The sequence below is a fragment of the Amphiura filiformis genome, chromosome 2 (assembly GCF_039555335.1).
Source record: "Amphiura filiformis chromosome 2, Afil_fr2py, whole genome shotgun sequence".
In the NCBI taxonomy this organism is placed as follows: Eukaryota; Metazoa; Echinodermata; class Ophiuroidea; order Amphilepidida; family Amphiuridae; genus Amphiura; species Amphiura filiformis.
The window spans coordinates 27,348,866-27,365,556 of NC_092629.1; positions in this window are offsets into that span (position 1 = coordinate 27,348,866).

The following is a 16,691-nucleotide window of genomic DNA, read 5'->3' on the forward strand; positions in this document are numbered from 1 at the left end:
TTATTGGTTCAGTGGTTCTTAAGATAGTTCTTGATATTTTGAGAAAATATCACAAAACTTAGACTTTTTATGTTGAAGCCTAGGCCTATGCCAAAGAAATATGCGGTAACTGTAATTGAATAACATAACAGATTCCGCAATTTAATTGAGAGGCGGGTGTTTGGGCATCAGTCTCAATTCTGAACCAAACGTAAAAATGTAGTAGCTATCCCCGACAAGCCAACAATTCGTTCAGATGCGCTACAGACTCTTAATATTTAAAAAAACAAAATACACGAAATTGCTGATTCTTTGATGTAAACTGTATAATTGAGTGCATTGGTGAGAAGGCCAATATGACGATTGCTAATATATTAGCGGGATGGCGTGTTAGCCCTAAAGAGATTGACTGGTCTTACGCACAAACACTTCATTTTCTAGTTAAACTAATGCCCTTAGTTAGCCTTTGCTCCTAGACACGTGTATAATAACGCATGGTCACTAAAAGATCTGTTCTATTCTTCACTCCATCCACAAGTCTTTAAAAGCCAATAGCATTTTGAGGCAATTAACGCCACAGTAGCGTTAAGATCTACTTTTATAATATACACTTCGTTCAATTTTCAGGCGATCTCTAAAACCTTGCATCGGTGTCATTTTCCGCGGCATGTAAAGCTTACGCCTTAAGAGTAAACTTTTATAGTTTTAAGTCGACGGTTTTTGTTGGTCAAACCTCACGTACAAGTGTATTTGGATCTCCTTATTTAAGACACCGCAACTCGTGGTGTAGGCAATTAGAAAAAAGATGGAGATTGTTGAGGTACGAGTATTCTTAAGTAGCCACGAGGTTGGGCGAGTACGTGGATTCTTAACTCTCTCCGCGCAGCTGCCAAACGCACGATAACGCTTTCGAAAATTAATTCTAAAGTTTTCATAATCACAATACAAGTACACATGCGTACAAACATGCCTAGTGATAGTGCAGCAATTCTTGAGATTTAAATATGGACATAGATCTCTCTAAGTTACTTGAATTTAAGGAACTTATCACAAAAAGTAGGGAACGCGATTCGGACAAAAATATTGTTTTCAAAAGTATGGAGAGTTTAAAGAGATATGCGTCGTCATGCGTCTTGTATTATAGACACAGGATCAAGTGCAACGATGTAGGGACAACGATTTTCCCAAGACTCGTACTTGAATCTTACCATCTATTATTAACAAATACATGTGTTGTAAATTAATGAGATTGTTTTGAAAAATTATAATATGATTGACAGAATTTTAAAATATCATTACTTTTTTCCATGGGTTCTTATTCAGCTATACGTTCATCATGGATGTTCATTTAAAGATCTCATGAAACCAGAAGTTTCTGCATGACAAGCTCAAGAACGTTATGAAAGGTTCCGGGGCGCAATGTCCGTGCCCCCTTAGACTACCCTGTAGTCCACTTGCCCATTGTGCATACTCTGGATATTGTATTTAAGCTTAAAACTCTGATTTAATTAATGTGTGCACAATTGATAGATTTTCACATCTGATCTTTTCAGTCACCCTACACCCTCTGTTTGTTAGCTTCCCAAGTGTATTTTTAACATGGAATTTCGCGATTAATAAACTGGCAGATTCTAAAATCAGAATTGTTCAGTATTGAGGTGCCAATACAATTATGACATTATGATATGTTGCATTCAATAATATAAGCCTATGAACACTTTACTATTACTGTCACTAATATAATTATATAAACTTTTTCATAACAATTTTATACTAGTATTTTGATGTAATTAATATCAGTATAATTTCGAGTTCAACTGAATGCTTTCATCATGATTAACATCAAAAATAGACTATGGCATAGTCTAGTGCCCCCTCAGACAGGAGTCACAAGCCTCACCCCTTGACCCCCTGATGACATTTTATACAGATATCTATAGATAAGGTCCGGTTTCCTTCTCCCATACACCAATGTGCACTGTTCCTTTCTTCAACTTTCATAACTTTTCTTTTAGAACACGCCAGATTAGATAACTTTTCCTAGTTCTTTCGATACGACCATCACGCATCTGTTATCGATGCTATTCATTGTCCAGTCAATAGGAGCTTGTTTTGCCCGGTTCTCAGCAATATAATAGTATTCTAGCCGGCGGCTATTAACAGCGCGTGTTTCATTTCAAGATCAAAAACAACCTCCAACGTCATTATTTAAGAAAGAGCAAAAAGAAAGAGAATGGCATTTGCTATTTACAACTTTCATGACTTTGCTGAAATAAAAACAATTAGCCGTACATTTATCGCATCCAAGAACTTCAGAGGATCGTTCTCTTAATTAGAATACATGTGCTATCTACTGAAGATAGCATAAGCGTGCGCTAAATTGATTAAATATATACTGAATCAGTATTACTGATATCTTCTGAATTATGCATGGAGGTCGTTCTATGTAAAAACATATACGTGCTATCTACTGAAGATAGCACGCACTTTAACAGAACTTAGTTTTACGTATTGGTGTCTTCTGAAGGTAATTTTGTACGTGTTTACACTTTATGTATAAAACTGATGTACATGGTCACTACTGGATCAAGCCTTTTAGTGGGTACTAACATACAATTTATGCCTCTCAGCCTACCATTTATACCATAGGTTATTTAACTATTTGTCTAATTCTGGATCCGTCCGTGATGAATCCTCTTCTGACCATAACGGCAGTTTTGCTTTTAGATCAAATGAAATTGGTTACGCCCGAGAAACTCATTTTTGACGAATATGCCAATTTAACATGATTAATAGCTAGAAATTTGTATGGTTACTTGATCTATTGTTGTTGTTTTTACTTTATACCTAAGGCTTACATGATGTAGTCAAGATCTGTCTAATATTCATTCTGTTTTTTATATTTTTTATTTGTATGTTTTTCTAATTTGCAATATTTTGATTATTATGTTGCCCCAAAGAATTACAGTTCTCTAGTTCGTTGGGTTGGGGCCCGAACCAGTAACGTTCAGTAGGTTTCTTTATTATGACCTCCTTATTATTAATGATATGTGTGCTATAGGCTTCAACACAAACTGGCCAAGTTTTGAGATATTTTCTCAAAATATCAAGAGCTATCTTAAGGACACTCAACCAATACTAGGGTTGTTTGTACTCATTTTTATGCTTTTTTCATGTTGATTCCAAATTTGGTCATGAAAAGCTACAATTCTAATTTTTTACAAAAAAGTTTAAACTTGTCGTCTACAGTCAACACCTGCGTGGATAGAGTTAATGTTGATATTGAATTAGATTCGTTACATTTTGTCCCGTCTTTTATAAAATAGCTTACCAAACGTTATACCGTTTCTGCACTTCGTATTTGAATACAAAACTTGTTCCCACAGAAACAACGGATCAACGTTTAGTCGGCTTTGTTCCATGCACTTGTCCATCATGCTCAGGTGATCAAAATCACCCAAAGCCCAAATCAAATTTTATTATTTCAACTTTTGTATCAAATTCAAACCATTTTGTTTAAAAAATGACCATATTTCGTAAGAAACTTAAACAATATGTGTTTAAACACGCCGTGTTTATTTGAAGTTAACTTTAATCCAACGTTACAATGTCATATTGTTCTATATGCTAAATCCATGGCAGTTTTATTAAGCTACAAAGTAGCAACGGTGCTTTGAAATTAAAGTCTAAATAATTGTGGGAAATTTTTACTTAGATTGAGGTGTGAGAAAAAGAAAATATGCGAATTTCGTGCTGGTCAATAGCAAGTGCAGGATCAAAGTCAGCGAGTTTTTGGCGCCAAAGAAAATTGTGTGTCTTTTCACAAAATTCGCCTGTTTAATGAAAAACCGATTTAAAGTTTTCTTTCTGCTGTCTCACCCTTCATAAGTCATAAAATTCAAACTTTCTTGCTTACTAAAAGAACGTATTATGATAGTTGATTATATGTGAGATACAGCTTTTTTGCAATGAGATGGCCGAGTTATTTATCAGATGCTTTCTTACATGTGTGAAGAATTCGGAAGTATATGTGGGCCGCCAAAAACGTATCTTAGAAAAACAATTTTTGGCTGTTATTTCAACTTCTTGCCCTAATTAACATACGACGTTGATGATAGTATTTGATGTTTATTCCGTGGTATTTACTATATGGCACGTAATAGGGTCAAGAGTTGGCATTTGGACGTATGCAAAATGACAAACAAAACAACATTGGATATAAAACTCAAGTTTGGTTTGGAGTCTATACCAGGATGCAATGCGAATATGTATCAGGCGAGATGGGGGCTGGTCAATGCAATTTTTAAATCATATACTCTTAGAAAAAAAAATGGTTTGACTCAGAACGTTTTTGTCCTGTATATAGAACCCGCTCCCAAAATGGTTCTAGATAGAACCATTTTCCAGAAAATGGTTCTAAAATGAACCAAACAAGGTTCTAGCAGATTTTCTGGTTCTATAAAGAACCATTTTGATGGGTTTAAAACCTTTTGGCTCTGTAGAATGTTCTTTGGCAAAGAACTATTTTAAAGGTTCTATATGGAAGTATACACTAAGTTTTATAGATCATTGTTATTACACGTTTTTGCTTCTGATATCAAAACAAGATTTGAAAACAGATTGCTTTAATGGAGGCCTTAATGCATTAAAAGGACATTTCTTGATCATCAATACCCCTCCACGTTTCTCAAAAAAAGTTGAGATTTGTAAAACACTGGAAACCTCTGGCTACATAATGTTTATGTACAAAAGAATTCTTGCAGATTAATTCGTTCAGCAAAAATATTGTGAAGTTTTATTACGTTTTGGTACACCAGATTACAATATAATTGTCTATGGAGCAGTGTAATACACATAATAACTCGCAAACGCAAAATCGGAATCAACTGGACATTTTGGGAATAAGCTTTTTTGTGGATATCTACTGAAAAATGTCATAAAAGGAGATTTTAGAATCACGAAATATTCCTTTAAGATAGAAAACATAAAATAAAAAAATCGGACACCCAACTTTAATAAACATAATGGCGGTAATTAATTCCGAATTTCAATTTAATCTATATTCTGAATAATGAGCATTCGAGATAAAAAAAAAAAGGCAACTGTATACAATTCAACGAAATGACCAACAATTACCCAATCTCTGGTAGACGTTGTCATGGCACCGTATCGTAATGCATTCTGGGATATCTCTTAATATCTCTTAATTTCGCTTATGAATAATAAAAGAAATATTGACATACAATGGAAGAGGGCGGCTATTTGATTTGAAGTATATTAATTCAATTTTATTTTGATACCAACATGACAACGGCTTATTGACATCCAAATAACACGTTATATAAGAAAAATAATATTGAGAATGATATTAAAAACAATTTTGACAAAGACATGTGGACGCCATTTAAGGCATGGTCGATTAGGTCAGCATGTAGCTTTGTTGAAATCTGGTTCTGAAACACAGGTAGACCTCGAATTTTATACCAAATTAACAAACATGTTCTTACGTGATTTTTTAAAATTATTATTAAAAACTAAAAAAAGTAGCAAAAACATCAGTTTGTTATTATAACACATGCAGGAAACTACTGGGAGCAGCGTGGCACACTGGTTAAGATCGTTGCCTTTGGTGCGAGAGGTACGCGGGTTCAATTCCCCACAGGACCTAACAAAAATTCCGCTCTCCCCGTGGTTCATCTGGTAATGGCGGGGCAGATGATCCATGATAAAATACCTCGTTACAGGCGGTTCCGATCAGGGTAACGCTCGATTATCGGCTACACTTGCCTGTCCTGTAAAAATACCCCGACCAGCTATCTACGGTGACCCCCTTCGTTCACCAGGTCACTTGTGCCTGGCCGAAGTTTCGTCAGTGTTATCTCCTAGATTTCAGCTGTTAATGCCTAGATATGCCCGACATAAAAAACAAAAACAAAAAACAAACAACAACTTCAACAACAACAACACCAGCAGCAACAACTTAACATTGTTTTAACCTTTTTCCACTTCAGTCAAAGTAGACAAGTTAACGAAAAATATAGTTAACACTCTGCAGACGACAAGTTTCAATTTGTTTTTTCAAAATTAAGAAAATTTCAGAATTGTACATAATCATGACCATATCAGTATGCAAAATGCATTAATATGAATATAAACAAGCCTAGTATTGGTTCAGTGGTTTTTAAGATAGCTTTTGATATTTTGAGAAAATATCTCAAAACTTGAACTTTTTATTTTGAAGCCGATGGCTAGCATGCAGAGCATTAAAATTATAAAAGTAATGGTCTATTCCATTTAAAATCCACACTACCCCTGTGGAAGATTTAGCTGAAGTCTGCCACAGAGGGAGTATCAATTTTGAATAGAATACACAATTGGGTAACTTCCATTTGAAATACTTACTCCAGTTGTGGAAGATATAGGTAAAGCCAATTATACAGGGGGAGTATGTGTTTCAAACTGAATAACTCTAACCAATGACATTGAAAAACATACTCCCTCTGCGGAAGATATTTCCAAAATCTTCCACAGAGGTAGTGTGGATTTCAACTGGAATAGCCCAATTCGCCCATTTGCTATGTTTGGGCTGATTTTGAAGGAGCATCTTTTTCTACATTTGAAATACATCAAACGGTCACAAGTATTTACAAGTGCCTAAAGATATGTGCCAATACTGTCATCAATTTATCTTTGATCTGCTGCGCTTATTTCTCCTGTCGTAATCAGATTAATAGTAGAAAGGTAGGATGAGAGGAAAACGATCGGGTAACAGGTCCTATAATCCAGATCTCTCTTCCTATCAGAGAGAGCACGAACCATTTTGATATATTTTTTTAATGAATCTAAATAAGATTTTAATATAAATACACTGTTTCTATTATACCATCTTCATAATCATACGCGTCTTTTTCGTTTTCCTTCTTCGTTTTCTTTCCTTTTTGTTGCTTTTTTTAAATTAATATTTCCCCATCTTTGTTTCTTCAAAGTTCAAGGGTGCATTCCAAACAATTGATACTCATTTTGTCCGCAGCATTGAACCTGCACTGCAAAAAAAAGTGTTCAACATTAGAACACCACCTGTGCAAAATTTGACACACTGTATTCAATTTCATAATGCTTGGTGTTCGTAACCATAATGCTTAGTGTTCATAACATAATGTCAGAGGAAACTTTTAAACACATAGTGTTTGAAGTGTTCAGCATTAGAACACCACCTGTTCAAATTTTGACATACTGTATTCAATTTTAGAATGCTTAGTGTTTGCAACATAATGTCAGAGGAAACTTTTAACACATAGCGTTTGAAATGTTCAGCATTAGAACACCACCTGTTGTTCAAATTCGACATAGGCCTATTTGACATACTGCATTCAATTTTGTAATGCTTAGTGTTCGTAACATAATGCCAGAGGAAACTTTTAAACACATAGTGTTTGATCATTCACTAAATGTTCATAAAATGAACACTGTATGTTTAATCTACAATTTTCACAACACTATATATATAGGCATATAGCATAAAATGCTCGCCTGATTGTAAAACCATTTTATGGAGATCATCAGTTGTTCTCATTTTATTTTACACAGGCCTGCAGCTTGCACGGAATGAAAGAACATTGAACATGTTGAACATTTTGCGGTTTATAGAAAAATACCTGACAATAGGCCTATTATAGGGGTAGACTTTCGTCGAAGATTGAAATTTAGGCATATACCGTAGGCCTACAATCCAAATAACTCTGGGTGCACGCCCATAAAATCGTGTTGTAGGCCTACAGGTGTTCACAACTTTTGCACTGAATGAACATGTAATGTGTTCGTTTTGAACACTGTATGTATGTAGGCTATATTTACCACGTGCTGGGCCACGCATGCGTCGTTGCACCGTATAATAGAACAGACGATGTCATCGGAGTGAGAAACCGCGATTTGGACGGGGATTTGGAGGTGAGATTTTACCCACAAAATACCATTCTATTTAAAAACAAATATATCGAACGTGTTCTCCACATATCATAGAACAATGAGACTAAAAATGTAAATTCATCGTTTTTGTATTGAGTGGTTTTAGTGCATTTTAATGAATGCGTAGTAAGCTTATCAATCATGACCATGCAACAGTCACATGGTCATGAAATCTGCAATTTGATATAATGTGAATTATATTGTAGGCCTAAACCTCTGACGAGTGTGTCTTACAATTGGTCAGTAGGCGGGTCGATTTCATGCCATGGCATGCCTGATGGATGTAGGCCTAATTGCGATGTTGCACTCGTCAAACATGCATAGGCCTAGGTTTGCTGTAATTTACTACTGAGTCTGTTGTTACAATTAAATTTCGGACAAAGGTGTACATTTATACATTGACCCATTGTACCTTGCTTTGCGTAACCGTATTGCATCCCTTTTTGTAACACTTATTGAACATATGTAGGCCTAAGTGTCATGTGTTCCAGACTAGAACACTAAGTGTATGACATTTGTGAACACATCTCGGTGTTCAAAGATTAGAACACAAGTGTTCTAAATGATTAGAACACAAGTGTTCTAAAGCTGAACACATTTGATTTTGAACATGTAAATGTGTTCTTAAAGTGTTACATGGCATTGAACATGTAAATGTGTTAGGATTTGGAACACTTTGTGTTCAAAGTTTTAACATAAGGTGTTCAAAACATGAACACACCATGTTCACAAAATGACGACAATATGTTAACATCAAGTGTTCAAAAGGTGAACACACGTGTTCACAAATTATACTGTTGTGTTAAAGTCTGGAACACTTGGTGTTCACAATCAGTACACTTTTATATGTTCAATAAGTGTTACAATTTTTAGTGTTCTAACTCAGAACACTTTTTTTTGCAGTGTGTATAGCCATTATTCGGTATATAGCAAGGAAAGTGCAAATACGGCTCACTTCAGAATAATAGCAAGGTGAGCTCATAAGGCAATCTTAATTAAAAGTTTTAGAAAAGTTTATAAAGCTATCCTCAGTAGATACCACAGTGTGCGTAAAGCCATCTTCCGTAGATAGCACAGTGTTGGTATTGGCTATCTTCCGTAGATAGCACCGTGTGCGTAAAGCTATCTTCAGTAGATAACAAAGTGTGTAAACCTACCTTCAATAGATAGCATAGTGTGGGTATTAGTTATCTTCAGGAGATAGCACAGTTTGCTTAAAGCTATCTTCAGTAGGTATAGCACAGTGTGGGCATTAGCTATCTTCAGTAGATGACACAGTGTGCGTATTTAGATATCTTCAGTACATAGCACAGTGTGCGTATTTAGCTATCTTCCGTAGATAGCACAGTGTGCGTATTTAGCTATCTTCCGTAGATAGCACAGTGTGCGTATTTAGCTATCTTCAGTAGATAGCACAGTGTGCGTATTTAGATATCTTCAGTAGATAGCACAGTGTGCGTATTTAGCTATCTTCAGTACATAGCACAGTGTGCGTATTTAGCTATCTTCAGTACATAGCACAGTGTGCGTATTTAGCTATCTTCAGTAGATAGCACAGTGTGCGTATTTAGCTATCTTCAGTAGATAGCACAGTGTGCGTATTTAGCTATCTTCCGTAGATAGCACATTGTGCGTATTTAGATATCTTCAGTACATAGCACAGTGTGCGTATTTAGCTATCTTCAGTACATAGCACAGTGTGCGTATATAGCTATCTTCAGTAGATAGCACAGTGTGCGTATTTAGCTATCTTCCGTAGATAGCACATTGTGCGTATTTAGATATCTTCAGTACATAGCACAGTGTGCGTATTTAGCTATCTTCCGTAGATAGCACAGTGTGCGTATTTAGATATCTTCAGTACATAGCACAGTGTGCGTATTTAGCTATCTTCCGTAGATAGCACAGTGTGCGTATTTAGATATCTTCAGTACATAGCACAGTGTGCGTATTTAGCTATCTTCCGTAGATAGCACAGTGTGCGTATTTAGCTATCTTCAGTAGATAGCACAGTGTGCGTATTTAGCTATCTTCAGTAGATAGCACAGTGTGCGTATTTAGCTATCTTCAGTACATAGCACAGTGTGCGTATTTAGCTATCTTCAGTACATAGCACAGTGTGCGTATTTAGCTATCTTCCGTAGATAGCACAGTGTGCGTATTTAGCTATCTTCCGTAGATAGCACATTGTGTGTTAATATCTTCAGTAGATAGCACAGTGTGCGTATTTAGATATCTTCCGTAGATAGCACAGTGTGCGTATTTAGCTATCTTCCGTAGATAGTACAGTGTGCGTATTTAGATATCTTCAGTAGATAACACAGTGTGCGTATTTAGCTATCTTCCGTAGATAGCACAGTGTGCGTATTTAGATATCTTCAGTACATAGCACAGTGTGCGTATTTAGCTATCTTCCGTAGATAGCACAGTGTGCGTATTTAGCTATCTTCCGTAGATAGCACATTTTACGTGTTAGCTATCTTCCGTAGATAGCACGTGTATTTAACCATCTTCCGTAGATAGCACAGTGTGCGTATTTAGCTATCTTCCGTAGATAGCACATTGTGCATATTTAGATATCTTCAGTAGATAACACACTGTGCGAATTAGCTATCTTCACAGCGTATTATTAAAATTTTGATTAACTTTGAAATAATATGCTTAATTTAAAACAACATTGGTATCATGAATCTTATTGAATGCCGGTCTGTGTATGATTTTCGGGATAATGAACATTAGGATACATAACATAATTCTTGTTTCGAATTGGTCAACTCTTTACTGTTGAAATCATAGATTAATAACACATTGTTGAAATGAACCGCTGGCATTGACATATGGCAAATTCAATATTCAATAATTTATTTTAAAGGGAGACTCCGGCAATCATAACATTGTGCCTTATATGTTAGAAAAATAATTATCAAGCACAAATCACATTGTTTTATTTAAACCAAACTCATATTGACCATAAACACGAATAAAAACAGTCGGCTCTCAACACGCGATATTCAAAATTCCCGCGCCGAAATTGTCTAAGTGCAATGACGTAATGGTTATTTGTGTTCAATTGTCGTCAGCCTTCATTGTATTACTGGGACATTATTGCACTCGGCGCCTGGGAATTTTGAATATCGCGTGTTGAGAAACGGATGTTTTTATTCCTTTTTATAGTCACTATGAGTTTGTTTTAAATAAAACCATGTGATTCGTGCTTGATAATTATTTTTCGAACATATAAGGAATAATGTTGTGATTGCCGGAGACTCCCTTTAAACAAAATGTTTTTCGATCGAAAAACATGGTTTTCGAATTGTTGGATATTAAACTTGCCACATGCATGACTATTTGGAGTAAAAAGGCTTTAGATGCATGTTAGAATGTTGAACCCTTTACATTGCACTTGAAACAAATAATGAAAAATTAAAACATTAAGGTGGTACTACACCCCTGATAAATTTTGTGACTAATTTTCCTTTTTTCTCAAAAAATAACTACACACTGGTAACAAAAGTGATGTATATCATAGGGGCAATGAACCCAATTACTTCACTGAAATTTCAGTGACTCGAGACAAGTGGTTCATTATATGTTAAGAAATGAGGTACTTCTAGCGGTACATCTTTTCTTATCATAAATAACGTACCGCTTGTCTTGAATCACTGAAATTCCAGTATAGTAACTGGAATCTTTGCCCCTATAATATATATATAACTTTTGTTACCAGTGTGTTATTATTTTTTGAGAAAAATGCAAAAATAGTCACAAATTTATCAAGGGGTGTAGTACCACCTTAAGCGTTACAGATGGCAGCTATTATTTCTATAGACAAATCACGTCAAGCTCCTCCTGGCAATAATGTGGAATGAATAACACTAATTTTCCATTAATTTTCTATTACTGCTATGATATATATTTAATTGGTTCCATGTAAAAACAAGCAATTAGTAATGTTTCCCTATATTTGATTTTTAAATACTTAAAACATCCTTTTAATACTTAACATCATTTTTAACAATAAGAACAATAGTAAAGACATCGTGTTCTAACATGTTGATATCTGTGAACAACAGTTTGAGAACATGAACCAATTAAAAGTCAGTAGCACTCGTTTTCATTCATAAAACCGAGCCGTGTCGCGACAAAAAAACCCTTTATATTAATGTTTTATCAACCTGGTATTGTTATAAAATCAAATTTGATTATTAAGTGATTCTGCTTCTATGTTCGCGTGTTTTCACACAAATGAGGCGTGTATTTTAGGATGGCAGAAATAATATAGGGCTGTATGTTGATTTGTGGATTTTCTGTTAGCACGGTTAAGGGCTCGGATAGCGACGTTTGCATAGTATTTTTCGTGGACCTGAGAAAACATCAGACATATCGAATTGCATTCTGAATACGAGGAATGTCCTTCTGATATCAAATAATTTTGATTTTTGAAATTCGCGATATAATACAAATTGTTACAATTGTTAAAAATTGATATTTTTGATATTTAACAGGCCTCAAATTAACCTTTATAAATATAATGATATGTACTTTCAGTGTAAGTAGTTTAAAAAATTTTACCTTTCGTATTGAAGATACATATTTTTTCCTAAAAACTTGTAGGTCTTTTTTGGGAAAAAATGCGTACCTTCAATACAAAAGGTCAAATTTTTAAAGGATTGTCGACTTTCAAGTACGTATCAATATACGGTATTTATAAAGTTTACTTTGAGGACTGTTAAATATCAAAAATTAAAAACAAATTCAAATCTTAATAATTTGCCATAAAATTATATCGCGAATTAAAAAAAAATCAAAATTATTTGATATCAGAAGGACATTCCTCGTATTCAGAATTCGACATGTCTGATATGCTCTCATGGTCCAGGAAAATACTGTGCAAACGTTGCTATCCGAGCCCTTAAGGAGAGTGTAATTGGAGAGAACCTGAGTCCGATTTTATTATTTCCTAAGTTTAAGTCCAAAGTCGAGGAATCTTATGGCAACGTCAGATTTGAACAAAAATGTTCAGTTTTTGAAACAAAAATCACAAAAACGCTTTAAAAATGATTTTTGAGAATGCTGATACGAAAGAAAATTATAGCAAACATTCAAGTATCAGCCTATATGCATCAAGTATACGTTGGTTTCTGTATATCTCAGAATCAGCGTTCTTTTAGTGATTCTATGTGTTTGTCTGTCTGTCTGTCTGTCTGTCTGTGTGGATGTCTGTCTGTCTTTCTGTCACGCCCTGTCCATGCTGTCCCTCTGTCTTTTCTGACTGCCTGTCTTTTCTTTCTATGTATGTTTTGTCTCTCCCTGTCTGTCCCTCTCTTTGTCTCTGTCTCGTTTGTTTTGTCTCTCTCCTCTCTTTCTCTGTCCGTCTATATCCGTCCCGTTCCTCTCTATCTCCCATCTCTATCTCCCTCTCTCCTTTCGCACTATTCGCTACTTGCACGGTTCCGCCATTATGCACTATGTGCGGGAGAGCCTCGAACTGGCAGCATACATGAAAGGAAGAATTATGTAACCTTACACAGAACGTTATGACTAGTTCAATTCCCATTCATGTATGCTGCCAGTTCGAGGCTCTCCCGCACATAGTGCATAATGGCGGAACCGTGCAAGTAGCGAATACCCTAATATCATCAGAGCGGTTTTACGAATAAATGATATCTTGACCACTCTGTTGGCGTTCATCAAAACACCACAATAATGATTTTTTTCATTTTTGTATTTCGCTCTCCTCGCCTCTTCTCCTCCCCTCTTCATTCTCCTCTCCCCCTCCCTACTCTCTCTCTCCCTCTATTCTCTCCCCTCCCCCTCTCCGCCATCTTCACCTCTTCTTCTTCTCCCTTCTTTCCCCCTTCCTCCTCTCCCCTCTCCTCCCTCTTTCTACCCCCTCTTCCCCCTCTCTCTTCCATCCCTTCATTTCTCTTGCCAATACTCGTAACCCCAACATCTCCAAAACAGTTTTACGAACACTGTCTCTATTTTTGCACCGATGTTCGACTTTGGTATAATAATAAATAGCCTTACCGTTAAAAAGACTACGAAGACAGGATTCTTAGACACTTTCCTTTTGGGCTTAGGCTACTAGTGATGAAAAAAGACGTGTTATTTCATGTCACAAATCATTTACTTGTTAATGCAAAATATGTGGCCGCACTCCCATGCATTTTACACATTAACCATAATCAAGTTATTCTTTATCAAACATGACGGAGACATCTCTAGGTAAATAAAGGGGCCTACACATTGATGCTAAGTTATCAAAGCCTTTGACGACTGCAATTTACTATGGGGAATTTACAGTCAGATGACTTGGAGACTAACCCCGCCATATTTGGCGACTAAATTCAGCTCTTTATTCGTATTTTAGTAAGCCTCTGTCTTCATTCGCGGGGATTTGCATACTTCAAAACATTTTTGCGCATTAAATGAGAGATTTTGTTTTATTTGCATATGGAGAGGTCGTTATCTGACCTTCTTTTAATGCTCTTCATATGCAGGCCATAGGCTTCAACATAAAAAGTCCCAGATATTGTCTCAAAATAGCAAGATCTATCTTAAGAACTACTGAACCAATACTACGCTTGTTTGTACTCATTTTAATGCATTTTATATGCTGATTCCAAATATGGTTATTAGAGAATTATGAAATTTTCGAATTAAAAAGAATTCTCATAAATTTATCTAAGAAAGTTTTACAGTTACAGTACTTGTTTCAAGAACAGTTGGAAAAGTAATAATTGGGCTATTCCATTTAAAATCCACACTACCCCAGTAGAAGATTTAGTAAAGTGTTCCACAGGGGAAGTATGAATTGCAAATAAAATAGACAGTTGGGTAACTTCCATTTGAAATACTGCACTTCAGTTGTGGAAGATTATGTAAACACTAAAACCATAACTCAGGGGGAGCATGGGTTTCAAAATGATTAACCTTGACCAATTGAATTTAAAAACATACTCCTTCCGTGGAAGATATTTCCAAAATCTTCCACAGGGGTAGTGTGGATTTCAAAGTTTCTAAAACACACATTCGTGAATGTTATTCTTTCCATGATTTTTTTTATTGCAGAGGTTCGTTCCACATGTGTGTTTATTCTCAGACGTTTATTCATTTTTGCAAATTATTATCTAGTTGTAACAATCAGGAAAATTGAGCCCCATTTATTTTAATTTTCCCCTTAGTAACACGGCGTGGTATAGGTTTCATAAATTGGCGCCCATCGTGGGGCGCCAATTTATATAACGTCGTACCGGTTACATATTCAAAAGAATCATTATTCCAAATGTTCTTTATTACAAAGATCCGTTATTCCAGAAGGTTTATTTTTGTCAGTGTATCATTATTAAAAGATTTGTTTTTCCGAAAGTTAAATATTTGAAAAAAAAATACAATTCTTCAAGGAGGCTCGTAATTCCGAAGATACATTGGGCTATCCCAGTTGAAATCCAGAAATCCATACACCCCTTATAGAAGACATAACCTTAATCTCCCACACAGGGAATGTAGATTTCAAATGGAGTCACCCATTCAGGTAACCCCATTTGAAATTCACCCCCCCCCCCCGTGTGGGAGATCAAGGTCATGTCTTCCATATGGTGTATCGGATTCTAACTAGAATAGCTCATTATTCAACATTTCTTATCATGGTAAGACCCGCGTTATATCCAGAGAAAGGCTAAACATAAATCTTTTGACGAGTTTTATTTATCTTGTTACATTATTGTTTTAAAGAAAAAAATTATTCAAACGGTTACACGGCACATCACATCAAAGCTCCCATTGGGCGCCCATTCCTTTTTTAAAGGAATTTTTTATCTTTTGAAAGAGGAACCCTTCTCTTCTTCACATGCCTGCAGGCAAGGATCCACTTAGCAGCACATTTCTCAACACTCAATCACGTGAGTAACATGCAATTTACCTCGGATTTATTCGGATTTCCGAGCAGGGATCATCCGGAGATTAAAGGATTCTGGCAGTTGTCAAATCCGACTGACACCAAATATGTTATCATGCAAGTTGTAATGTATCAGATGCGTATTTTTTATCTTCCCTGTAAATTTTCTAGAATTTTGATTCATGATTTCTGTTTTACTGAGAATCTGTGTCTTCTTTCAACATTTTGTTGCTTTGATTAATTTTGAAATATTAGTATTATGTAGCATGAATATTTGGAAACAATTATTGAACACGATCATTAAAGTAGCAACGCCTGTATAGCAACTAATGTTAATTCAATGCATTGAAATGTGAATAATCGAAATGAATTTTGGGTGATTTTCATTTCAATGCATTGGAATTGAATTGGAATTAAAATTATTTGGCTTTGGCATGAATTGACTTGGATTGGAATTGAAATAATTGCGAGTAATGAAGAATTGAATTGGATTGGAATTGAAATAATTTTGAGTAAATTTAATTAGCCTAATGCATAGGAATTGAATTGGAATAAAAATGATTTGGCTTTGGCATGAATTGAATTGGATTGGAATTGATCTAATTGTGAGCAATGAAGAATTGAATTGAATTGGAATTGAAATAATTGTGAGTAAATTTAATTAGCTTAAATGTTTTTAAAACGTTATATAAACTCGTTTTGGTTTCGGTCGAAACGTTTGTCATCATGGTCATGAAAACATTTTTAAAACGTTGCATATGAAAAAAACACTACAACGACATGTTATTGCAAAGTATTTGTTGGAAACGTTTTGGCGAAATATTTTGTCAACATTATGTTAGAATGT